General features: G+C 36.1%; 1 protein-coding gene across 4 annotated transcripts in view; it reads right to left on the reverse strand.

The window, feature by feature from the left end:
- The window catches only part of SLC25A21 (solute carrier family 25 member 21), a 236,654-nt gene that overhangs the window by 139,778 nt on the left and 69,061 nt on the right, over positions 1–27,815 (reverse strand). Inside the window, exon 1 of one of the 4 annotated variants that reach the window (XM_039705103.1) lies at positions 26,183–26,242. The exons of the other annotated variants lie outside the window; for them this stretch is intronic. The gene's annotated coding sequence lies outside the window, so the exon portion shown is untranslated. Of the gene's footprint in view, positions 1–26,182; positions 26,243–27,815 lie in introns of those variants that run through there. 4 annotated transcript variants of the gene reach the window in all.

Below are 27,815 nucleotides of genomic sequence, written 5' to 3' on the forward strand. Positions count from 1 at the left end.
AGATGTCAGAATGAGGTAATATACAGCCAAGGAAAGCATCATTTAAAAGCAGAATCAGTAGTTTGAATGTCTGATAAAAATCTTTAAGCAGATAGTTCATTGGAAGTAGTTTTCCTAATCAGAAAGGAATGTTGTATTAAATCATCATATTTTGAGACAGTTTCTGGAAGCATATGTGTTGCAGATTTTCTACTAATTTGGAAGGCAGAAAGACTGTATGAATAGGACTGTATGAATAGGAAGGCACACAAACCACATCTGGGAATGCATAAGTAGTCCTGTGGATGCTTCCATGAACCATGAATGCTGGCATGAAGCCAGCATTAGGATGGAGTTTAGGTGTTGGATCTAAAAGTGATTCAGCACATGTGGCCACACAACCAATATTCTTTAAAGATTACATTTTATCAACTACATTTACCAGTGTTGCGAATCCATAAATTTGGCCAGAATTCTGCTTCTTTTGTCTCCTGAGCATGGAAGATGAATACAAAAAACCACGAACAATTGCTATTCCTGCTCTTATAAAATAACAGGAAAAGAAATAAAGGTGGTGGGTGAAAAAGAACATTTCTCTTAAAAGCACTTTTATAAAGGAAATACATCTATGATTTTACAGAAATTATATGTAGATGGCTGTATTATCATGTCACCAAAAAAAGAAACATTGTTTGGGCCCCTAACTGAGCTTTCCATGTCATAAATTATCTGGATTTCCAGCCAATTTAAGCACTGTTTGACCCTCTTGAGTTTCAGTGTATGTTTTAAAGAATGACTGCAAGAATTTCAAACCACTGACACATTGTACTTTACATTCAGTTATATACAGGCTTAGTCTCCAAATGCTTAGTCTCCAACATGTTACATTAAAAGCAGTGAAATTACTGAGGATCTGTGCATGAAATAGAGCAGAGGACAGCGTTTGCCAGTCTTTACCACTGGCATAACCTGACCACAGTGTAGGCTAATTCAGGTTGTTAACCCATACGATCATAATAGTGGTTGTAGTGGGCCAGATTAAAACTCCATCTAGCCCAGTACCTGACAGCAGAGAGGTTAAAAACAGTGAGCAGAGTGCTACCCTTCCCCCCTACAACAGACTTCACTAATTTACAGCTGAGGAATTCCCCACACCAGAGGTGGTTCATTCTGTATTTAATATTACTCAGGATTTATTTACAAAACTAAAAGTCTGACTTGTTTATATGTCCCCTGTATGAATACTGCTTCATGGTGAGCCTTGCCACCATGTCCAGAATCTTGCCAAGTTCTAACATGTCTTTATAGGGGCAGAAGGGAACTGTAACCTCATATGGTCTTCAAAATACAGTAATACAACAGCTGTACAAAGAAACATAAATTTTGTTGTTTTGTTCTATGTTCCCTTGCAAGTAATTACTAACATTGAATTGGTTTTCTTTTGACTGATACTAAGCTAATGTTTTTACAGGACTACTATTTATATTTGCATCTTTTGCTAAAGGAATGTAGTACAAACATTTTTACTTCTCTTTAGAAGTATTATAAGCCCAAGATCTTACTACTGAGTGATGAGATGTCTCAAAATCTCTTTTTATATGTAAGGGATACCTAACCTTCTCTGCCTAATTCACAGTAACCTACACTGACTTTATCTAACATTCTTTCACAAAGACATGACTTTGTAATCTCCTTTTCCAGTTCTCTATATTTGGTCCTTGTTTTAATGTTTTTCTGTAACAGTATCACTGACAGACGGTTGCCTCATTATTCCTCCCTTCTTTTGAGAAGACTAACAGGTGACTTCCATTTACTGAGAAAACTGACCATGTACAGTTATTTTATATTTCCTTTTCTTCAGCTGCTTATCTAATCCAAATATTTTTTCCTTATTTTGTGCCAGTTTATTCAGCAACTTTTGATGAGGACCTTCCTTGAAAGTCTCCTAAAATCCAGCTATATTACATTATTTGTACACACTTCTTTTGATTCCCTCTGAAATCCCATAAGTTACTTGTTGGTCAGCTGTGACACACTCTATAAATTGTTTAAGCAACTTGGCTAATTTTTCAAGAAAGATCATTGGAGGATCCACGGGTGCACTGCCATGTAGGTTTTCAATTCTGTACAGTGGAGAACCACAAGTAAACACAAGTAAAATATCTCAAAGCAGAATAACTGAACACAAAATACATTTTGGGCTAAACCTCAGTTCTACTTACTTTTATGGGTTGGCATAGATGCTAATGCAGGGGATTCTTATAACAGTCACTATTTACTCACAGTAAATGTAAATGGAGTCATTAAGTTCTTTTAAGTAATGAAGCAGGTGAAATAAAATCAGTCCTCACCCTAGAGATCGGCACATAAAAATAAATGTGGGCAGAAATGTTTGATTGTGTGAGTTTGCCCACCAATTAAAGAAACAGCAAGAAGCCCAAGAAAAACTTAAAAAGAAAACAAAGTAGTGCTGAACACAAATGGATGTTTTGTGATCCTGGGATTTCAGATTTATCAGTGTCTGCTCTCACCAATGTGGCTCTCCAAAGAGATGTACTAACCCGAGGAGGAAAGGGGGACACAAAAGGCAATTTTTCTTCCTGTTAATTTTGTATTGGAAAAATGCCTGGAGAAGCTGAAGGAATGGTACTGAGAAAGAGCAAACAAGATCCTATACGGGGACTAGAGTGCAGATATGCAGAACTGTGCGGAAAAAAACCCAAAATGTCCAACCTCTCTACCTGGCACAACCCTAGAAATGAATAGTAAAACATATCATATTTGTCCATGTGCCAGTAATTCTAAAAAAGAAAGAGTCAATGTGGATTTCAGAGAGGGAAGTTATATCTCACAAGACTATTACCTTAAACATTGCTAGTCAGCAAGTAAATTGATTGACAAAGATGGGGTGCAGGAAGTCCGTTTTGTGATTACCAGAAGCAAGGAAAAGATAGAAGAAACATTCCTAACCATTTACTCATGGTTGTTGTCAGAGGGAACTCACTGGACATTTGCTCTGAGCCAGTGGATGCATTCCTATCTTATCCTTTTCTCACATAATTTATTGAAGCTGAACAGTTCAGAGGCTTCCAGCCCTTGGCTAGATCTGGTTATGATTGGCAAAAGATTGAAAAAGTTACAAAGGGGAGTGAACAAAAGGCAACAAGAGAGACACACAGCAGGAATACACGAGCCTTCTTTCTTCACATTCCTAAATTATTCCAGCAAAAGCTTCTGCTGAAGACTTGGCCACAGTTTGTATCTTGAACAATTCAGAATGTAAAAGGACATGTTTTGTCTTCAAACATATTTGGATTTAATGATCAGAGTTCCATTGAGACCATTTTTGTGTTTTAGCTACATGTTCTGTTTCCTGGGATACAGTGAAAATTAAAGATCCCAAACCTACATCATTATAATGTTTCTACTGATACATCAATATTTGCACTTCCCATTTAATTAAGATTATTAATCCCTTCCCATGCAAGGGAAGGCAATAATCTTAATTAGGGTCATCAAGTAGTTTGGCTCATAAGATGTATTGTCTTAGCTGATTTCATATAGATTTTTGCTGGTTTCACATGCTTTTTAGAAGTTCTTATCTTACTAAAATCCACTGTTATTACAAGGACTTTACCCTACCCTACATTCAAGTGCACTCTGCTTTAATAGGCCAGAATTACATTTGAGGATGTGTGCAAACACAGACTTTTACACATGCATACTGTGAAATTAAAAACTGCTGCCTCATTACATTAAGTTTCCAAGTTGAATCACACCAAAACTTTGGGGAAAAAAAATTCCCATACTGAACTCTGCAGCTTGAACATATTTCCTAGTAAAAATGTATTGTTGTTTTGAGATGTAAAGGATGGTTTAGAAAATAAATAGGACAATCTGTAAATAGCATTAAAGTACCTGTTACAGATGAAAACAAACTCCTTCTAGCATCATGTGCACTTCAGTTACAGAGATCCATAACAACATTTAGATGGAAGTACAGTCAGTGTCTTGAAAGCAACTGGGTCTGTCAAGAAGTCACAGGGAAAACCTCTGTGGCACAGGAAGTCCTTTCACTTTTCAGAATGTCATTCATCATGCTGGGGAAACAGCAGGAAAGTAACCTACTACTACTTAATAGGCTTCTGCATAGCAAGTTGCTTTGAAGCAGCAGCTGCCCACAGTAAATTTCGCTGACCCTTAGAGCCTTTCTCCAAGTTTTCCAACTGTTTTGTCTCCTGAGTTACAACTCAGTGTTAGGTCCAAGCCACCAGCACCTGACAAAACTTAGAAGCTCCAACAATGTGAGAATGTAAAGCTTTCAGGGATGTTGTCTTTTCCATACAACACCAGCAGAGAGACCTGATGCCATTCCATTTATTAATAGAGAAACTTTTCTCCCTCTGAAACAGAGGCTATTTTAGTAGATGGCATCACACAACATGCATGTGCACTATTACAAGTGCAAAATGCATGACAAATAGAATGTTAGATTGCTTGTACAGTAATTAGCACTCTGTCATGATACCATACATCTTATTCATTAAACCTTAAACATGTAACAGTTTAAATCTGCCATTTTCACCAAAGCGGTGAAAATAACTATTAACATGCAATTGTAGAGAATGGCAGGATAGAACACCCTAACACAACAATTAATTAAGACTTATATTAGTTATTTACTCAAGACCTGCTAATTAAATGCGCTCCTGCATTTTTTGTTCCAATGCCTGTGAACTCAGTGCCAGCAAATTACTTGTTCTGCTTCACTTCTTCCTCATACCTTTCCTTCTCACCAGAGTTTGTGAAACTGAAGACATTATACCACTCTCCTTCAAACAAATCCTGTCATTGTCCCCTCCTGTCCTTGTTGACACCAGGTGTCACCTTTCTTCTTGCCTCCTTATCTGATTTCTTTGGAGCCCTCTTCCTCTCATTTTTCCCAGTGCTGCTTGTATGTTCCCTGCCTGTGTTCCCCTCCCAATATCCATCTGCTATGGATTCCACGCAAGCCATAGTACTCCTGTATTTAAGAACATACCTTTCACAGTGCCACAGTCCATCATTCTAAATGAATAAACCACAACAAAATGAGAGAATAGAGATTTTTAAGAAGGCCCTCTTTTCTATAAATTTTGCAAATGAGGGTATTAGTCACTTTTCCCATTTTCTTCAACCTCTGAATTCTCATTAGTTTTTCAAATGGACTAGTTAGAGAATAAAAGTTTCATTTAGCTTCAACAGTGGTGAGTAATCTAGCCTGATATAAATGCTTGGCATGCTTATGTTAGTGTTGGAGCTACAGCTACACTGTTAATGTTCAAGGTTAGGTTGTGTTAAACACCAAAAATAGAAACGTGAAATACTATGGCAAGATTACCACTTGTCCTTTACACTTGCACATATTAAATGGAATGCAAATGTCCTCTTGGTTCCTCAGATGAATAAAACATGGTAGGGATCACATAATGGTAGAAAGAATATTCATTCCAAGTTCATCTGTCCTCAAATCACAAGTTGGTGCATTAGAAGAAGAATATTTGCCTTTCTTGGAAATTTGCCTGGATTGTTAGAAAACTAATATAAAATTAGATTAAATTGCCACTACTGTAGAGTAGACACAAACCTGACCAAAACAGACAAAACCACAGTCAAGCTTTGAGCTACGGCTATTCGAATTTCCTTTCTCTTCAAAAAATCATAAAGAGAATAAAATAAGGAAGGAAAATAATTGAAGAACGGTCTCCATCTTTAATGGAGAATTTCATAGGAAAAAAGAGAATGTATGAACTCAGATAAGACAGTTTACTGGAATGAAACAATCTTAATTTGGAAAAGAAGAGATTACCTATAAAAATCGATTTTGAAATCACATTCAAGGGGTGAAGTGCTATTAAGTAGTTCATGCCATTGTTGGCAAGTGCAATTTGAGTAAAAAAAGCAAGTTCAGTTTTAAATGACAATACTAAGAGACAGAATATCACTCAATCAAATCTCTGGCTCCTTCAGTTAAGACACTTCAGAGAAATCATAAGCAAAAACTAGACAGACACTGGCAAGTAGAAACACGTTGTATATTATTCTCTGTTTTGTAACTTGGGTTCCAATTTTAAAGTTGAAAATATTACCACCCATATTTTGCTAAATCCTCTCTGTTATTTTTTTCTTTATCTTTTTAAATAAGTCTAGCATTCAGAGTGAAATGATGTGAATCTGACATACGGAGATTCTAGGGACAGAACAAATCCAAGCCCTCCAGTATTACTCAAGCTCAGTGCAATATGGGAACCTCAGGAATTACAATTGCTTCTAATCAAGCTGCAAACAGCATTTGAGAACTGGTCTGAGAAGCAGATCTTGTTTGTAGCTGGCAGAAATAAGTTAATTCCCTTTTGGTCAGGATCAACTAATAGCATAAGAGCCTACAATGCTTGGCTAACACCAACATGTCACAGCGGCTCTAAAAGCTATCATAATATAAATACTAAACTATGTTACTATAAATCTTTGAGCCACCGTGATATCTTTTGTTCCATGCACTACTTTAGTCCTGTTTTTCTGGCCAGAGTAATTTTAATTGACTCCTCTGATGTAAGTCTGAAGTGAATTCACACAAATCCTCCTTCTTGTTCCAAGCATGACGGTGCCAACAAGCGAGGAATGCAAAGCTGTGAGTGAAATAATTTCTTCAGCAGTAAGTGCTAGATCAATATTTAAAAGTAAACAAAAAAAACTCCAATGTAAGTGCACTGACAATTTCTCCTCACACCAGCCATGCTATTAAATGGATACAGTAACCACAACTTTTTTCTATGGTACCAATAGCAAAAACCATAGAAAAGCTCTCTGCAAAGGCCATTGCAGTACTGCAAGATAGTAGCCAAATATTTCACAACAAGTTGCAAGACCTCTTTGTTCAATAAAAATGAAAGGTCCTGAGATATAAAAACTGTATACTGAAGGCTGTAAACTGATTTGAAATTAGTTTTTTAACTGATGGAGCTAATTAATTTTGCTAGCATGAACCTATTTTTGATGGCATTGAATAAAAATACATATAGATAAATTAGCAATTAGGAGCAATTTTTACATGGATAACGCAAATTTCCTTTTTTGATACCTGCCGATTTCCCAACAGTTTCAGGATGTGGACAAAATGGCATCTTTTTTTAATAGCCAGACTTATTTTTTAATTTTGTTTATTACTCAGTTAAGTAAGGCAAAAATATATCTATTTCATGCCCCTTTGTAAATTTTTTTTCAATTAGGGAAATCAACCTAGTATAAAATAATGAAGTTAATGGTTTCTGGATAGTAGAAATATACCAAAGCCATTTACAACTGTGTGCAGAAAATGTTATTATTTTCTTATTTCTTGTTTTCAATTATAATTTCAAGCTATATGTGATGTTTAATATAGAAAGCCAAGTTCCACTAAAGAAGACAGAACATTCAAGGCCAATGGCTTGTGCATTTTATTACATAAATAGATCCTTTCTTTTGCAGAAGGTTTAAAATTAATATTTGAAAACAAACAACCACTCCCTCACCCCCTTCACCCCAATGAATTAGCCTCAACATTCTAAAGAATACCCAGCAATCAATAATCAATTAAACATATGGAACAAAAATGAACATTGCTGACATATGATATTTTATAAAACAATATATTAAAGAAGATTTTAAAACATGGATACGAAATCTTTGTAAGATGATAATTTGCATGCACTGCTTCAGAAAATCCATGTTTAAACGGAAATAAAATAAAAATTACGGAAGTACAGCAGAAATAATGGAGGTTGAATGATCAGATACAATGAAACAATGAATTTAGGAGAGCTGAAAATAGGAGCCTGTGCAAATGCCCCACAGTTTTCAATACAGGAGTCACACTGGCTGCCATCTTAAGTGTCCAAATGCAATTTAGTATAGTATAGAAACAAGATAAAATTACGCGTACTCTACTTTCCATTAACAGCCTTACAACTCTGAACTGAGAGCATGCTCAAGGGCTCCACCTTAAACTTCCAGGCTTTTTAAGGGAAATGACATTCCTGAATTCCACATCAGGCTGACAGTAAACTCCAGAACAGTAACCTCCAGAGGCTCCTCCTGTATCTGTTACTACGCCCTCTGGTTACACTCTTAGCCCCCAGAGGCTCCTCCTGTATCTGTTACTACGCCCTCTGGTTACAGTCTTAGCCCTATCACACAGTTTACTGCAGCTCCCCTTCATTATAAACTGGTTTTTACATCATATTTTCACCTCCCGATGCAAATTTAATTTCTCATATTATTACCTCTTAAAAAGAGCAATCTGGTCACCCTGTAGAGTAAAATTTGACCAAAAAGTACCTTAAAAACCATATAAATGTATCAGGATGATCAAGCATGAAACTATGTGTTGGAAAGAGGTTTCAAATAAAAACTTAATTAATAAAATGAACAAAAAAGTGTCTAAAAATTTCCTTAAACATTTCAAATTTCATAGATACTTAAGTGCATTGATTTGTCAGAATGTCAAAATTTACATAAAAAGGAAGAGCTCTATTTAGAAACTACAAAATTGCCTTAAGAAATAAAGTTTTCTTACAAAAAAAAGAGCAAAGAATATGTACAGAGTTCCCAGCTCACTATACGCAGAGGTTGAACCACAGAGAAATAAAAGTTGAAGAATATGATGAATCTTTTATTTCCCCACTATTTGCATATGAATAAAGAGAATTGATAACAATGATATGGCACTAATTATAAAGTTCTACGAGGAGAGAAAAAACAACAAACATGACACCTAGTAGGAGTTCGGGTCACAAAAAGAAAAAAAACTAAACAGAAAGTTGCAGAGTAAACATCTGCAAGTAGCGCTACTGTTGAGAGAAAAGGGAGAAGCAAATGCTCACGTAGGCCATTACCACGCAGCCTGAAACTTAAAGCAACACAATTGGCACAGGATTTTTCTAGCAAGATCAAAAGGAAGCAGCAATGCCATCTGCTGTTTGCTTTGAAAAATTGTTAGAGCAGATGTTCCCATGTATGGACTCTCCATCCCTTCTCCTAAGAAACCACTTGAAAAATAACCATGAAATAACATGGGGAAAACATCTGCATGGAATACAGAAGACCACCAGTAGTGAAGCACAGGAAAGCCAAGAGAGGAGGAGAGAAAGCGCTGGAGCAATTCAAGCACGTCTAAGACTAGGTCAGAGACAGGCACCCCGTTGTGTGGCATAACCTCCATATGTATACATATGTATAACCACTCACTGGTTGTCTTTTCCTTTCGTTACTCAGCAGGAGGAAGCCAGATTTCTCATCCATTGGACCTATGTCAGGCAAGGCACTCTGCATGTATGGTAAAGCCAAGCAGCACAAAGAATGTGCTAAAGAACCTCTATGGAGAGGCACAGGAATGACTTACTCTTTCCTCTCCCTTTCCACAGGCTTATACCCCACCTAGCACAATAAAAACACAGTAGTGCATTTCTCATTGTGGGTAGAGAAACTACATGCTTTTCACATTTCCAAAATTGCTTTTATTTCAAAATGGTGAAATCTTCATCAATTTACACAAAATCTTCTACATATTCTGAGAAATCTTTCAACAAGTACAGTACAATCACAATCAACAAGATGTTATGGTACCATCCAAATGCTATAGGAGATAAACAGAAAGAAGACACAAGGTGCACTGAATGTCTTATATGCATCCTAGGAGTCTTAAGAGAAGCACATTTATCAGTCCTATAGCATTGTTAGAGATTAATTCAAAATATATGAGACTAGCTTAATAATATACATAATATCAAAAGACATTCTAGATTGTTTAGAAATTCAGTTAGCTTGCCTGAATTTTAGAAAATATTAATGTCAGAACATTTACATAGGACGGATTGATTTGTATAGCATGTGATTTTATTGAAGAAATTACACACTGTGACAAAGTTCTGCAAAAATCAAGACAAGCATCATTTTAAAAAGACTGATCAAACAAACTACATAAAAAGTGACATTTTATTTCAGTGGAGACACCAAGGAATTAGTGCATTTGTCTTGACTTTATAACCTCACATTTTAGAAGCTTACTAAGAAAGTTAACTCATATAGCACTGCATAGATATTATAAGTACAGGCATATAAGTTGGCATTTCAAGTTGCCCTTGAAATTGTGCTGTGTAATTTTTTTGCAGACAGAAGCTTGTAAAGGGAAATGGGTTTTGTTAGAACAGCAGATTCTTCAAATTTCTTCTTGGTCTCATCTCATAACATACTTGCCAATGCATCTATAAACAGACTCGTTTCTTTCCTGGAACTGTGGAGGACCAGGGTGGACATTAACATTTTTGACCTACCACCTGTTCACTATAATTTTAAGGAAAAGATAAGAATTTGTTTTCTTTGTTATTAGCAGAGTGATGAGTCATGATCTGTACACTGCAATAATTTTTTCCTGACTAATCTAGAATGAGAGAAGACTTTATAAGACTGACACACTGCTAGATTTCAACTTTTGGAGCAAATGTTAGGGCTTGGACGGAAATGCAGCTTGCACAGAGACATTTCCAGAAAGAATCCATAGAAGTTTACTGAAGATTTTCAGAGATAAGAACTTTTCCTCCTATTGCACTTACTGTGCACCGCTGATGGATCCCTTAAGATATTGCAATGACACTATAGATAAATACTTGGTTAAACAAGTAACCAAGATTTCCGTAATTTTTTATTTTGAAATTTCAACCACTGGGATTTCTTAATTTGACAGTCCAGAGAGTCAGTCATTTAGCTATTCTTCTGCTTTAACAGGGGTAGGAAACTCTGGTCATTTCAGACTGCAGATCTATGGGCCTGTTTCAAGGCATGGTTGTTGATATGCCACAAGGAGGATTGGGTTGATTCTCTCTTTTTTCTCCACAACCTCCCCCTGCTTCCCCCTCTCTCAAGACTGAACACTTTCTAACATGTTCTGAGAGCCTTCTAGTGCAAATTAGCAAAATTCTTCCCTTTCACCACCACACTGGATAAAATACCAAATATCAAAGGTATCACATTCCATATTTGTGAGAGAGATTAATCCTAAAAAGACTGAAGAATCTTCCTGGTGAATGCTTCCATTCCCAACAGACTAAACTGAGGAAAAAAAGCAGCTATATGAGAAACGCTGGCACTTTATTACATGTCTACCTATGTTTCAGATGGCTGCTGTCTGTGAGTTTATCAACCACCAGACACATATGTGAGCCAGTCCTTCAAATAACAATCGAAGGCAGAACAATGTAGATACACGTGTATCTAACCTACATGACAAAACAAAGGTGTATATATGTAATGAGTTATCACACCAACATTTCTTCTTTCTGTCAATGACTTTTGGTTTCTTTTTCACTTCTTTTCCAGCTTGCTCTTTTTCTCTTTTCTTTCTATTTCCCCCTCCCCCCTGCTTCTAGTGACTCAAAAATGAATCAGAATTACAGTAGGCCATGATAAACATTTGTGAGAAAGCAAGAAATTCCCATTCATATATCGAGAGCCTGGTCCTCTGATAACTCAAAATATAAGTTCCTTTCTTAATCTTATTTGAAGGTTGTGTTATCACTCATAGATCAGAAATTAATGGATTGATTAGAGGCAGCAAGACCCAGCAGTATACTTAGAAGGTAAGGATACTCAACAACAGCTTCTACTAATATCCTTTGAGACACCATACACACACAGAAGTACTATAGCTGCCATCTAAATGAATTAATTTCTGTGATTAAAAAGTATTATGTCAAATATTGCCAATTTGTGTTCTCTGAAACTGGAAATTTTACACGGGCAAAACCAAGCCTTTAAAATATCTGTAAGTTTAATGCTTAAATGTTATATTTTACTAGGAAATTATGGATAAAATGGAACCTAAGAAACACACACAATAATTTTTTGTTTTCCGTAATTTTATTTAGAGTTTCAGACAACAAAATACTGCAGCATTATTTCTGTGAACAACCACAGCTGAACAGTATTTTGTCTTGTATTACTAACTGGTTGCATATACCCATGCATTATACAATCTCTAAACAAAAGTTTATGATGATCATAACTGTTGTTCTGATGCATTCATACAGCTGGTTTTTTTACTGTAATTTAAATGTCTCATGACATTTCTAGGTTTATTTAATACTTTCACTTGTGAGGTTGAAGCTGTACCTGTAGTATATATTAGGTTTGATTCAGGTGGGTGTAAGAGATAAGAAAAATGATGCTTTGTTCCAGAAGATATTCTTACTGAGAAAACATCTCAAAAAGACAGTTTTTTTTTCAAAGGATTAGAGCTGCATAAAACTACTGCCATTATCTTATCAGTGACTGCCTCTATCCTGTAGGATATCCTGTAGGAAAACTATCTCTCTCTGTAAAGGATTCTGGAAATGATACATGTATGTGTTATCAGAAGGAGCAGAATAACTGATTTCCAAATGTTTGCTGCCTGTGTGACAGTCCCTAAGTATAAGCAAAAACATTGCTGTTTCAAACTGCAGAGAAAGAAAGCAATAAATCTATGCTGTGCCGCAAATTTCAATATTACTGATTTATGAAGTGAGATATTCATATTAAAAAACATCATTTGGCATGCACCTAATGTTTTTATCACTTCAACTTTATACTTTCCACTTTTGATTCAAAACTTCAAGCAGGTCCAGGAATGACCATTTTCCAGGAATGATCATCTTTTTCCTCCATTCACCTGGGGATCTACTAACACATAAGGATAACTTGCATGTTTTACAAGCTGGAAGCATCACTGAAAATGGAACACAAGTTGATTCCAAATCAGACAAATTTTGTTGATGTGCACAGTTTTTTGTAAAATGTTCTGTCTCCACACCCCTATTTTCTGTAAGAAATACTGTTATATGGGCTCAGTTCTTCCCCTGAGTCATTAATCTTAGAGGCCTCAGCTGGGAATCTCAAACTGTGAAGCAGCTGTCTATGCTTAGAAGGAAATGTGAGCAGCCAGAATGAACACTAGAGCTGTTGCCTGGTTGTTGCTGCCATTGTGCAACAACACTTGTCAGATCTACAACACCAGAAATGCACATTTAGAGCCCCCTAAAGTGATTTAAACAGCTGCTAGATTTAGAGACTTTTCTACTCGTAAATATTCAAAATGTTCAGTTTAAAGGCTGTTTCAAATGAAAATGTCCCAAGTTATAGAAATTTAAAAGAAAAAAAAATTAATGTTAATTCTTTTCTTCCTTGTAATACTTTGCTGTCTCAATCAGGAAAGAGATTTCTTTAACTTCTTTGAAAATACAGAAAAAAACCAATAACAAATAAAAAAATGTTCTCCAATTGTTTTTAAGGAGAAATCCCATTTTTCTGCATTACTTTTTACCTTCACTAACTTGTAAATCAAAAGAAAGAAGAGCAGCTGTTTTGAAGCTCTGGTTTGTACCTTTATAGTAGCCCAACTCGCATGTACAATAAGAAGAGATTTGATGGTGTTGACTGTTCTTATGATCTCAGACCCAGGCCGCACATTTCTATGCAATATTTTACCAGGAAATTCACCATACATTGGGCACTGAAATGCAGTATCATAAATTCACTTCCAATTAAATTGGCTACATATTGCTTGTTTTGTTCTTTATCCTTGGAGGCTGCCAAAGGAGGTAGAGAATACTGGACTATACCCAGAGCCTTAAATTCATGAGAATTTATGTTTGTGAAACAGCATGCTCCTTGGGCCTATAAGCAAGAGATAGACAAGGAAGCAGAATTAGAAGCCAACACACTGAGCAGTTGATGAATGTGTCTAGCTTTGTAAAGAGTCACATCTGGTATTATAACTCTTTGCCTCTCCAAGTTTGGAAACCGAAAACATATAGCCTTCCTAAGAATTTTGATTGTAAAAAACCCAAAAACTGACGCACAAAACTTTTGAAAACATGCTTCATACAGAAAACATTGCTAGCTTAGCAGCTGAGCCAGAGATTTAATGATAAGTATGATGAAGTTTGGTAAGCAAGATACTACCTTCTCTTGACACTTTCCAATACAAAGACTGTCCTAGAAATAACTAAGGTGTTAGCTTTTCCCTATTTCCCTCTTGCTATCTACTTCTGAAGATGCTTTGTAGTAGCCACTGGTAGTAAGAAGCTTAGCAAAACAAGGATGTAAATGAGGATTTAAAAGAAGGAATCAGAAACACTGGCTAATATTGACATAGAAGTTAAGAATCTAAAAAAAGAACAGTTTGAAAATAACTGTTTACTGATGTAGCAAAGCCAATTATCTTCAAATTATTATTGGCAAGTCAATCAGCTACAAATTCACAGAGGCATTATTTCCTAATTTTACAAAAAAATGATGTAATGATTAATTTTGTTATTTTAGAGGCTGAGAGGACTCAAATCTAAGAGGTACTGCCCTGTTTACACAAAACAGCTTTTGCTTTTTTTGAAATAAGTGACTCACCCACAGATATAGCTTTACCATATGAAGTAATATCATAAGACACTGAAGGCTGTGTTGTTTGTAAAAGACAGGAAAAGATAGTCTTCTAATGACCTCAGAACAAGAAAGGTAACCTTGCCTTGGAACAATGGCTGTATTCTTCCCTTTATTCCCTTCATACCTGTTTTATAAGTTTTGTTCCTACCTTAAACTGTCAGTTAAAGGAGTTAAAAAAAGAAGGAGAGAAATATCAAAATGGAATGCATTTTCATGAAATACAGTGTTTCTTTTCTAGCTCTCAGAAAAGGTGACAACAACTTTGGTCTAACATGCAATTTATATGCCAAAGTTTGAAGCAAAAACATCTGCATAGAAAATTCCTGCTGAAACAAAGAAACTAATAATTTTCCCAGAGTACAAAAAATGTATTCACTTGTCCAAAACTCTAAACATGAGCTTCATTTCTATGCACCAAAAAATGCCATTTACAAAATATTTGGAATGTTATCAGAGTTTAGCTTTCAATTCAAGTCTTTTCTAACAGTCCTAACTATAAGCGGGGATAACATCCATAACATTGAAAGTTTCACTTTGAAAAAGCTTTTACAGATGTAGGCTTTCAAAATAGATTTTATGTAGGGAATTTACTTGGAGAGTCTTTCCATATGAACAACAGTGTGCCTGCTCAACACATTCTGGATACAAGTTTGCAGCCAGAACCACCAAACTCAAGACTGCTGCGAACAAGTCCCACCCATATAATAATTTTGTCTTCCTTTATGAATGTTAGCAAAGTTGATTTTCTCTCCTGCTATTGTACAGTTCTGCAGAAGTCATAAAAGCCAGTGTTGAGGATAAACTCTGAAACAAGGCCTACAATGTATCTTTCACTATAAGAACAGTTAAGTAGGCAAATAAATATCAAAGTGTAGTTCGTGAGGAGGAAATTTCTATGTATGTATATACACTCATAGGTACTTTTTGAGATGTACTGGATCAGCAAGTACATCAATAGATACTAAGAATTCCCCAACTATTCATCCCCTGTATTCACAGGGAATACTGGATGCATATCTGTCATAATGGACTCTGCATGTCCTTGCAGCATATCCAGTTGGGCCTTCCAGTATTTTTCTCCATCTCGTTTGGTTCATAAATGGCCTCCTGAGTCACAAAAACCATTGTGTATCAGGAGTCTTACACTGATCTTGTCTGTGGCAGGGGATTTGGAACAAGATGGCTTTTAAGACCCTTTTCAACCCAAACCATTCTATGATTTTATGATCTTGTTGCCCTTTGCAGAACACTGAACCTTATGAAATTGATACAGACAAAATAAATGGTTTGAACCTACCAAATTCAAACCTATCATACCCAAAATTTTTTCATCCAAGGATAGACTCCCACTGCAATTTTAACCTTTGGAACACTAAACTTCAATGTTACTGTCCTGCAGTATCCCCAAGATAGCATTCTTCAAAAAAAGTAGTGGCTGTCCCTGTCTGATGCCTTTAACATTTTGGAAATCAGCAGCTTGCTGATTTCAACTGAGTTGATTAACAGCGTGGCTCCCTTGATATATGCTAGTTTTTCACAGCCAAACTCAAACACAACAGTGTGCTTTTACAGCTATCTTGTTTGCAGTTTTGTATGTTTTTGTCAGATTTGTACAGTACAGCCATAAAATGTAAGGCACACTGAGTCTCAGGTTCACTGGAGGCAGTTTGTTGAGATGTAAACATCACTAATTATTTATGATTTTCAAATAATTCACAGATTGCCTTTCAATCATTTTGATAGTCAAAATTGTGTCACAAAGTAGCTCAGACAAGAACCAAAATGCATGAAATCAAGTTGATTGCAATATCACTCTTTTGTCAGTGGATATACCACTTATCTCTTTGCTTTATTTACCAGAGGCTTCTCCTTTTCACTAAGCACGATATTCCCAAACAATGTCTAAACAAACAAAAAAAAACTCAAAGAGAGTAGCATTCTGTTTACTGGTATATCTGCCTATCTTTAATAAATTCTTCCTAGGCCCTACTATGATAATTTTCAGTATTTTAATTTTTTCCTAATAATAATTTCCTTAATAGATAAGACCTTTAATTCAACATTTAACCAACAAGGAAAAAGATATGTCCTCAGATAACAGATTTCCAACAACCTTCCTCAGAATGCCTTATAAACAATAAATGAAGGGATTATTAGAAAAGATCCTGAGAGAACGAAAAATTATTCCTTTTGCTTAAGAAAAATATTTTGCCCAAGGTTAGATAGAAGGATTTTGAAAGTATGAGAAATAAAGACAGAATTCCTGAATCTCTGTCTTAGCACTTTAACTGCAAATCTTGGATGGGTACTGACTATGAAGTGTCAGCATGACTGACAATAAGCCTCTGTACTTGTTGATCCATCTAAATTTCTTTTAAAAAGTAAATTACTTTTTGAAATATATAAAGAAAAATAATATTTTTAGAAGTAAATAACACCTACCTGAATGATAAGAGAATGCAAATTGGCAATTTTCATAAGAAAACCTGTTGTAATGAACCATTAAAAAAGGGAAAACTGGATAGTCACAGTCCTAGACTAATGGATACAGTAAGTATCACCAGAAGCCATCTGTCAGCAGCTTTAAGGACTAGACAAATTTCTTGCAGTGTTTGACAGTAGGGTTAATCTAACCAGAATTTTCATTATGTTGCAAGCTTGATGCTTGTGAGAGAGGGAAAAATTAAAATAAGAGAAGCAACATTTTAAGTGCTTCGATAGAATAAAAATTCAAGAGAAAGAATATCAAGACTACTAAATAAATCTTGCATTCTATAATGTCAAATTTTCCTTCTGGAAGTATTGTGATATTCAGTTTTCCAAGATTAAAAAAATTAATTTCCTAGCATGCCAATTATAATATTTTTAAAACATAAAATATGTTTTAAATATGATATCAAATGTAATGTAACAAGCTGAAATAAATATGTTATACAGAAATATTGAAAACACACATACACAAGTCCAGACAAAATCATTGAAATAATTCAGAAAAGTGTTGGAATATTTTCTATTCTTATTCTGGAGAAGTTATCAAAATTAGCTGCACCCACAAAACTTTTTTATTGCACCAAAACTGCCTTTGTATATTTTATAAAGAAATCTGTTCCATTAAGAATATTTTAACCAGTCTGGAAACAGATGAGTTCATGTAATCTGCTGGAATGTGTTACAGAGCCTATAGAGGGTTTGAACAATTAGTTCCTGTGGCTGGGAAGCCTTGGATCTTCAATTAGTGCCTAAGAGTTGTGCATTTTTTTTTCCACTCCTTGAATAACAACAGAATGATCAAGATGTTGGTCTATCATATACACCCAAGAACCCAAGAATGGCTGAGTTATATACTGAAAGCACACAGGCATAAACCATAGAAAGAAAATGCATGCAAAGGCTGCCCCAAAAAGTCTCCTGCTTAGAGATTAGGTGGAACAGGGCCATTTCAAATCTTTGTGATTGCTTTCTCTAAAGGAGAAATATTAGATTTCTAAATCTAATCAACATGCAGCATGAGTAGTGTTAGCAGCCACATATTTCCTCTTCATTCTGTAAATACTGAAGCACAGAAGAGAAGCCTGTTGAATTAAGTGCTTCCATCAAAAACTAGTTACATTTACTGCTCCTCCTACAGCTTTTCTGTGGAAAAAATTAAATACCTTTAACTCTGAAGTTTGTTTGGTCTCTAAATATACTTGCCCAAAGATACTGCTAAAAACTATGATAGGCCTTAGTCTCAACACCTTTCATCTGTGCAGCAGTCAAAGCTCCTGTGTCAACCTGATAGAACTCAGGCATTAATGCACTGTTGCCTTTACACTTCAGTTGATTTGGAAGTAACTTATTCCACCAGAGGTGAATTCCATTAGTGTAAGCTGGTCCTAAGACACTGTGTGCAAGGATGTGAGGACTGACATCAGCAAAGCAGACCACCTGTGCATTTTTTCCTTTTACTGGTTATTATTATGCATACATGCTTGGTTTTTCATTTAGCTCTATAGTTTAATGTTTACTTGACCCTCCAAGAACAAGTTACAGAATATTTGCCCATACGTGAACATTTGGCAAGGCATATTTTTCTAAATAAGACATTGTTCTATTCTCACGATTCATATAAAAGATCTCATACTATTGTGGACATTTAAGAGTTATCCAGGAAAATACCTAACCACACAAAAATGTCTGCTTTAATTTATTGATTCATTTTGGACCATCATGGGAAACTTAGGGCCTAAAAATATCTTACCCATAGGCTTTATGTTCACATTTCATATGTACTGGGAATGACTGACTGTACTGGAGGCCCTTGGTACCTGTTGCTGAAGTTTCTGTACTCAGTATTTTTCTTGGACTGGACTTGCAGCCAACTGGTTGTAATTGACCCTCTACTGGGACAAGTTAGGATAAGAACATATGCCTTTCCTTAAAAAGAGAGAGACAGAGAAAGAGAAGGAGAAAGGGAGAGAGAAAGAGAAATATCACCAGTATTTATTTTAAGTTGCCTTCATTTCCAACTTTTCTGGCAGAATGTCAAGCTTCTGTCATAATGCAGAACTCCAGCTAAAGCAGCTTCTGGAAAAAAAGACTACATGAGGAATTCTACCTAACTAAAATATAAAATTTAAGAATGGAGCAGAAGAGTTATTTTCTGCCCTGTAGAGTAGTCAGTCCACTTGATATTGCCATAAGACTTCTGCATATGAAATGTCAGGCTGGCATCTCTCTTTAGGGTACTCATTAGTCAATTTGTCATACTTAATGCAAACATAAATTACTAAATTATAACTACAAATGCGACAACCTCCAATAGTCTTTACCTCGGGCCAGCTATTTCTAGGCTAAACAAACTTGACACCAGGCTTCAGCAGCAATTGTAACAATTCCATGAGGAACTCAAGGGAGTTACTGGCTGCACTGTATGAAAATATGCAAATTCTATTTAATTTTTAGTCTACAAAAAAAGGAACTTAATTTTTAGTAAACTTTTGCATGCAAAAAAACATTGAAAAACAAAGCTAGTGCATTTGCATAAATCTTTAATGCAACACATTAAGCTTTAGTGCATGTAAATGGAAACTATCACCATCTTATCTCCATTGGTGAGCTCACACTTACGCTAGCTTCATTCTCATTTTTGGCATACAAAGCACCTCTGAAATCAACAGTCCATTCCAAATGGAACTCAGCATCCCCTTCTTCCCATCCCAGTGGCCAAATACATGCAAACCTACTGGAAATCATCCTTTTCTTCTTTAGACATATTCAAAAGTTTTCTGTTTTGAAAACTGCCATGCACAAATCTCTTCCCACTAAAGAAATATTAATACTTTATATTTGCATACCCAAAGTTAAACACTAAGTTGCAAAACACCAACTGATGAAGTCTAGTGACAGGTGAAATTCCTTAATTAGGCATTGAAATACTCCAACCTTTATCAAAAAATGCCACAGTGGGGAACACCCTACACACCATAGACTGCTGTGGCATCTTTAATAAATACAAATATTTGGTGGCATATCAGGCTTTGCTTTCAAAAAACAAATCAACACTATTTCAGCATCTGCTAATGCTACATTAGGACACTGATGCAACATTTAACAGAGAATTTAACCTCTCCCAGTCCTATCCACAGCTCCCAAAACAAAAGCCACACATTCCTGTCTGACAGTTCAACCTGAACAGCACCTTTGTTTGCAGCAGAGATGTGCCCTCCTCCAAGTCACTGATCAGAGCATTAAAACTAGCACAGTCCTTACCATAGACAGCATTCATAACAGTTAAATATAAACTACTGAAACGATAGTAATGTCAAATAGAGACTCAGTGGATTATAGTGGATTTATGAACAAAGAGCAGGCTAGCTGGATGGAAATAGATGTTCCTTCTTAGGTGGTAAATGGCTGTTGTGCAGCCGCATGTCCCAAGAGGTAAAACAAGGAAAGGCCCTTTCCACAAGGAGAAAGCAGTACTTGTGTTCCATGAACACGCTTCTCACCCTCCTGCAAACTGCTCACCTCATGTCTCAGTCCTCCCACTCCTCTCCGGCCCTAGCTGCATTTCTGGGCCCATAGGAGCAGTAATGGACTTACAAGCTATGTAATTGCTGTGGGTGATTTCATCAGCAGCAGCCGCGCAGCCTCGGGCCAGGGGGAGGTAATATTAGACAACAGAGCATCTGTTCAGTTTTATTTTATCATACCAGCCAGTCATGGAAAAAACATTTTTCCTAATTGTTGGGATGAACACCAGGATGGCATTAGCGTGGACAAAATACCTATGAGCTACACTGCCACCCCTGACAGCAGGTACTGCTGGAGTCCATGGAAGTATCCACAACAAAACTGGCCACAGATGTCTTGCAGTCCCAGCTCAGGTATTCATTCATTCACTGACAAAAGGAAATTGGCTCCTGACACACAAGTGGTTCTGCAGAGAAATTCCTGAATAGTTTATGGGCACTCCTCCTTTACTGACCAAAAAAAAAAATCTCATACTACTTTTTATGCTGTTGACAGGTGAAGATAATCTGAAAAAACACTAAATTATGCAGAATGAGAAAAATTTTTTGTATCTCTCTGTGTCTTTTTCTAAAGCAGAACCTTAACCTCTTCTATGGATTTAATGCCATAAATTGTTGCAGCCAAGATGTTTATAAAAGACATGTTATCAACACTGGAATCATCAAGAAATTGTATCAGAAGATACTGTTTATGTACAAGCATAATTATGCCAGTCTTTTTGGTTTTTTCTACCCCTTTTTATTTCCCTCTTTTTGTTTCCTTTGCATAGATCCACTTAATTCCATCTCTTCGTGTGGGCAAAAGCTGACAGTTGCATGACAAGGAATGTTTCCCTTTATAAAAGCCTACTTCCTCTCTGTGTAGTTTTAGCCTCATTGAAATGTTTCCTATTAAGCTCAATCAAGGCAGCAATTATCTAATTACTCACTTATGCTTTTCCAGTCAAAAATTGTACAACCAAGCATATTAGAGGGCTGCATACATGTTTATTATTGTTTTTATACGTCCCTGTTTGGGTTTAAGAAGCAATCAAATATTTTTACAGTACTTTTGTACTGCCCATAAGTCTGTTTGCTACAATTTTACACTACAGCAGGTCACAAAACCACTTCTATGCCTCCTACTAATTCCACAGTAGGTAGATGGTAATTTCAGAATCAAGTTACAAACTCATTTCATACCAATGGGCTTTGCATAAATAAGTTTGTAAAGAAGAAATGATCCAAGAGAACTTTCAGGTCTTCTAAAATACACCATATTTATGACAAAACTCAAGTGAAAATGGATTTTACAAGGCCTCCAAAAAACCCACATCTTCTACAACTAGATGTTTTCGTTAGAAAGATCCTTGAAATCAAGAATATCAATGTTGCAGTTGGTTTATATATTTCAAATGAGATATGCAATGAACTTATTGCCATAAAGAACAATGGCAGCCAACCATCAATGAGGTTTTTTTACTAAAGTACAGCAGAAATTACACTACATAAATGTACACCATGCCATTCTTGGTTGGCTACCATGTTCTTGCACTATATATCTGAAAAATACTTCTTATTGATAAATTATTTTTTAAAACTATGAAATTTTTTAATGCATGATTCTTTTTTTAGAATACCTCAATACCTTTTTCCTCTTAAAGGCATGAACAGAATTGTATTAAAATGTCTTCACACAGCTTTAGACCATGCAATACTTAATGACTTGAATTCATTTTAGGGATTATCTTTTTGAAACTGACTTGTGACTTTGGACACCACAGTTTCTAGGCTCATAACCTAACACAATAGCTACATTTTCAAAATGGTGCTGAGCAATCATCCATTGAAACCTAGACCTTTTTTCCTACCCCAACTGAAGACCTCAAAATCTATGACTTTTTCAGTGGCACTCACATAGTTGGGATCATGAACACTTAAAGCTCCATTTGAAACCCAGAAAGTTCTTCCCAGGTCCAAAGGTGTTTTCTAACTGAGCCTTCTCAGAGTGGTTCTTCCAACATGGTTTTAGCTATAAAACAGAGTACTCCTTCATGCTGGTTGGTTTTCATACAGAAACTTCTATTCTGTGAGACAGATTATAGCAGAAACACAGGCACAGAAAACTTCTGACCTATGTTACAGAAATACTACAGCTTTGACTCTTCACATAAGCTTTTCTGCAATGCATGACAAGGATGACTGAAAAATTCCCTTTGATTTCATGTGATCCATAAACAAAAGGCTAAGTAATTTTATAACACCAGTGTAAGAATAAAAGGACAGGACATACCAGCTAAACACTTTCTGCTTCCCCCAAACAGTGCCTAGAAGGTACAAGACCCACTCATAATGTCACCTTCACACCAGTACTGGGGAGACACTGTGTTCATGTGTAAGAGAACAGCAGCGTTCTCTGTGGCAGGGAAACCTCAGCCTTCCTGCAGGGATTCTGTCTTGGACTGCAGAACATAAGTCAGTTAAAGCCCATTCACCTTGTCCTTCTTCCCAGGCCACAGACAGATTGTACCTGTCAAAGACAACTTGTTGCTTCTTGTAAGTCACTTTATCAATAAAGAAAGATTGAAATTCATGGGAGTATTTAACCACTTTAAATAGGAAGAAGCAAAAGGTACCAACTATTTCATGAAGACAAAATTACTTATCAGTCAGGGTTAATAAAGAATTAATGTTGCAGAACATGATTCTAGAATTACAATTGCATTGTCCCCTGTGCATGAGACAGGCTACATGTACATGATTTTAAAGCACACACACACACAGTAAGTCTGGAAACACTTAGAAGAATTTACCTGTGCATTGTAATTACCTGTGCATGAGACAGGCTACATGTACAAGATTTTAAAGCACACACACACACAGTAAGTCTGGAAACACTTAGAAGTGACAGCCTGCACTGGTGTGTAGGAAACATCTCTAATTTCTAGACTCAAGACAGCTGCAACAAATGTAGAACTAGATTGTGTTAATCACATTGCTGCCCTTTATTAACTTGCAGACTCTAATACTATTTTGTCCTCAAGTTTTGAACATATCCTGTTGTTTAGTTTTTAAAGTGAAGTTGTTCATTCTTAGGAGAAAGGATAATTTTACAGAAAAAAAATAAATTTCAGACTTATGTTGTCATAGATAGAATGTAAATGGATACTTACACAGTGTTTCATAAATTCATGAAATGCACTGTTTTCCCACCACCTGACTGTGATGTTGTTTCATACACATTATCAACAAAAATACAGCTGCCTGGAGTTTCTGGAAGATATATGTACAGAGCCCACACTCACACCCCATATACATGAAGGTAATATCCATGTGAAAAATTGGACAGATATGTAATACTCATGACTGCATCACCTGCCCACTAATCCAGCTCCCTGGGAGTTACTCTTACATTCCAAACTGCTGAACAGCTTAGGAAAAATAATAAAAAGAAAAAACCAAGGAAAACAGCCCTAAACCACCAAACATGACAGTGAAATCCTTCTCCTTTTCATTTTCTCTTGCATTTCTGCAAAATATTTCCCTAAATTAATCCATGAGCCACTTACATTTGAACAAGATAAACAAAGGCAATTTTATCTGAATTTTGAACTTCTACCTTTAGAATGATACACCAAAATCCAGCCCTTTTCCTGATGGATTTTAACATTAGAACGGTATTGACTAAAAAGATTTATTCTAATAACTACATCTATGATGAGCAGTTCCTGTTTTAAAAAGCATTGAAAGAGTCAGAATTCCCAACATCCCAATGCAATGACTGCTATATCCTTGAGAACAAGCACAAAGAAATAATCAAGCTGCACAGAGATTTTAATTCTAACTTAAAACCCTCCAACCCTACTATGATATAACAATATAGCTTTCAGGGCAAAACCACTGTAATTACAGCAAAAATATGTCCCATGTAGTTCTTTATATTACAATAGAGAGACATTTCTTAATATCTGTATCTTTATGAGGGTTTTTCAATGATAGAAAACTTCTTGTTGCCACAAATAATAATGTGGATGGCAGAGAACATGGTAAGATACAGAAAACTTCTTAGATTATTTAGAATAATGATGCATAGAAATGTTTAATCTCAGAGAACACTCTATGGCATTACTGTAGTTTCCTGTATAAATAAACAAGTCTGTAGAGCAGATACACCTCAGCTTTAATTAGCTGGGGTCCCCATATTAGATGTTATCCAAAAAAAGTTTTTACAGTGGTGTTCACTATCTCATCTCTACACTGTAATATCAAGTCCTCTAAACAGCTCATAGGTGTAACACAATGACAAGAAGAGTGGTGCTGAATTGTTTTAACTAAAGTAAAGAAGGTAGATGTTCCAGCAGCGTTGTCAGCCAAGAGTTCTGGTATGGAAGAATGGTTTATTCTTGTGTCAATAAGCTATTTGCATGACTTTAAACATGTTCTACATTTTTGAAGTATAAACTAACCCAAATACTCTTGACTCTTGATTTGAGCCCAATACAGCTGCCACAATGCTAGGAGTATTTTTTTCACTGCTAGGGTTGTCAAACACTGGAATAGGCTGCCCAGATCAGCTGTGGAATCTTGGACTTTAGAGATATGGCAGCTCAATTGGATATGGCCTGAGCAGTCTTACCTGACTTTGACCTGCTTTAAGGTGGACCAGATCCTCCTTATTACTAAAATAATACAGTCATGTATTATTAATATATATTAAGAATAATACAGTCATGTAAGCGATAATTGTAATAGCAATACTATTAACAACAAACTGAGTCTGCAAGACAAAAAGCTCCACATGATATGTACACTAGACAAAGTAATTTCTTATGAATATATACACCAAGTAGAATGCTGAGTTTTTTTACTACACCTCTGTTTAGATTTCCTTGCTCTTATAACTAGAGATCTGCCATGACTATGAGCCAGATACTACTGAGACGGAAATTAATTCCATCTCATGAAACAGTTAAAATGATACATTTGAATGAGGATAAATTTTTAATTTAAGAAGTTTACCTCAATTGTACCGATTACTTGGATATGCAGAACAAAACTGACTCATTTTACAAAGAACATGCTTTGAAAAATATAGAGGATTTAAAAATTGTATGGACTAAGTTTTAAAACAAGTTAAGGTAGACACAAGCAATACAAATAGAGAAAGAAAATGCAAATAAATGGAAATTACAGCTCTGTATTCTATTAGGATTAAAATTACATAAATGCTAAATGATTAATAAAATAATTGATTAAGATTTCTGTTTTTATGACATAAGAATTTTGACAGTTAATACAAAGTGCAGTAGGAGAACAAAGCATAAACTAGAGTATTTAACCTAAAAAATTTCTTCATATTGCTGAGGATTGATGCAATGGAAATAAATGGAAGATTTATTAAAAAAAGCTACTACTTATTAATTTTTCCTGAGGCAAATAAAATTGAAACATAGAAACATTAAGAGCAGAAAGGGAAACGACTAGTAGAATTAAAATCCTTAAAATCTTTAAATCATTGCAAAGTCAATAAGGCCAATGGGGATTGAGAACATGACGAAAGTCCCAAATGTGCACATAAAATAAAAGAATGGATAAAACATATGTAAAACATGAACATTTTTATATTAAAAAGATCAGTGTTTCAACTATTACAGCTCTGTCTGATTAGCAAACTAATATAAGAATAGTGAAGGCTGGAAAGCATGATCTGTACCATTTACCTCACTGATTCTCAAGAAAAACATGATGTCAGGATCCTGATGGTAGGTGGTCTTTGAAGAGAATATGTTGATTTCACATAACACAGGCTCAATTTAAAGAGTATGTGGAAATAGACAACGCACATCCCGAGCACAAACCACACGATATTACCTTTGTACACAGATATGTAACAGCGCAAATTCCTCCAAATTAAAGGTTAAACTGCTCCCAGAGGATGAGCAGTCTAGCCAGCCGCACAGCAATGTAATCACGTTACAGAGCCCAGAGCAAGTTAGAAGCCATTGGGACAATCGCCTTTGGACTCCCCTGTAGAGCAAGACACTGCTGCCAGTAGCTGATTTTCCACAAGCAAGAATCTGTGTTTAAAAACAGTTCTAATCCATTTTGCAGCAAGCACCACAGCCTAAATACTAAGATGAAGCTGGAAACAGTCAAAGTCTAGCTGCCTTATTCACATGGAACTGTTTCCCATGTTCTCACTAATAAAAATTCAGCCAGTGTAGTTTTCCTTTTGTCATTTCACAGAGGATATACTGTGTTATACCTGCTATTGCATTACTTCTGAGACTATAGCATCTGGAAATTTATATATATATATTTTTAACTTTATCTCCCTTTGGAATTTTCCATTAAATGATCATTAAATAGAGAAATTATTTGTCTCCCCCTCTTCTATTAGTTTCACAACTCCAGCTTGCTCATGTTTGTTTGTTTTCTTGAATTCCTGTAACATCACATCCCTCTCCAAGCAGCACACGTGAAGGATGAACCTCTACAGGTACAATTATTCTCTGGGACACAACAGCAGGGAACTCATCTAGTATCCTGTAAGGCAGCAGATTAATCTCTTCAGGCTGGAGGGAATTTAAACCACACTGACTTTTTGTGCTTGTCAATAGCAATTACACAACAAAGAGGGCTTCTGTATCCCACTCTCAGAACAGAAATTCTCGGTTTGGATCCCAGCTGAATGAAGAAGTCACTCTGCAATTTTAGAATATGCATCTCAACTGAAAAGTGGATCAAGAATCCCCCCCACTGTCCCAATGTACTGACTTTCCCTTCAGACACACTTAATTTCTCCCACTGGCTGCTCCAGTTGCTTAACTCTCTACTTTGTGCTCTTGTTATACTTGTAAAATTGTAATTTTTAGCTACTGTCATTCTTAAATTGAGGGCAGCAGGCAGGTGTCCTGGACATCCTCCTGTTAGGTTCTTTTTCTATCACCCCCTAATTTGATGCTGCAGATACCTAGAGCTGCCAGTCCCTGGTTCCAGCCACAGTGCATGAGAACACTGTGAGCCTAGAGGCACAATTTGCTAGCAGCTGTGCCTCGAAGTCAGCAGGAGTCAGCAGTATTTTGTGGTAACAGTGCCATACAAAACAACCTTAAGCAGCACATGGCTACTCTGTTCTGTCTATTCCTGAATCTCACTCTGTTCCTGATGTAAGTGTATGTTGTACAACTATGTGTAAGTTCAACTTCTGGCAGTCAAATAATTACAGAGGACTTCCAGACTAGCCTTGGCAAGCTCCTTCCAAAGATCTAGAAACTCACTTCAAAGGAAACTGCCACAGAGTATTTTCCCTAGAGGCTTTTCATTCGGTTTGGCATAGCAGTCATCTTTTCT

This window comes from Passer montanus, unplaced genomic scaffold, assembly GCF_014805655.1.
Source record: "Passer montanus isolate IOZ18808 unplaced genomic scaffold, ASM1480565v1 scaffold18, whole genome shotgun sequence".
NCBI classification, from domain to species: domain Eukaryota; kingdom Metazoa; phylum Chordata; class Aves; order Passeriformes; family Passeridae; genus Passer; species Passer montanus.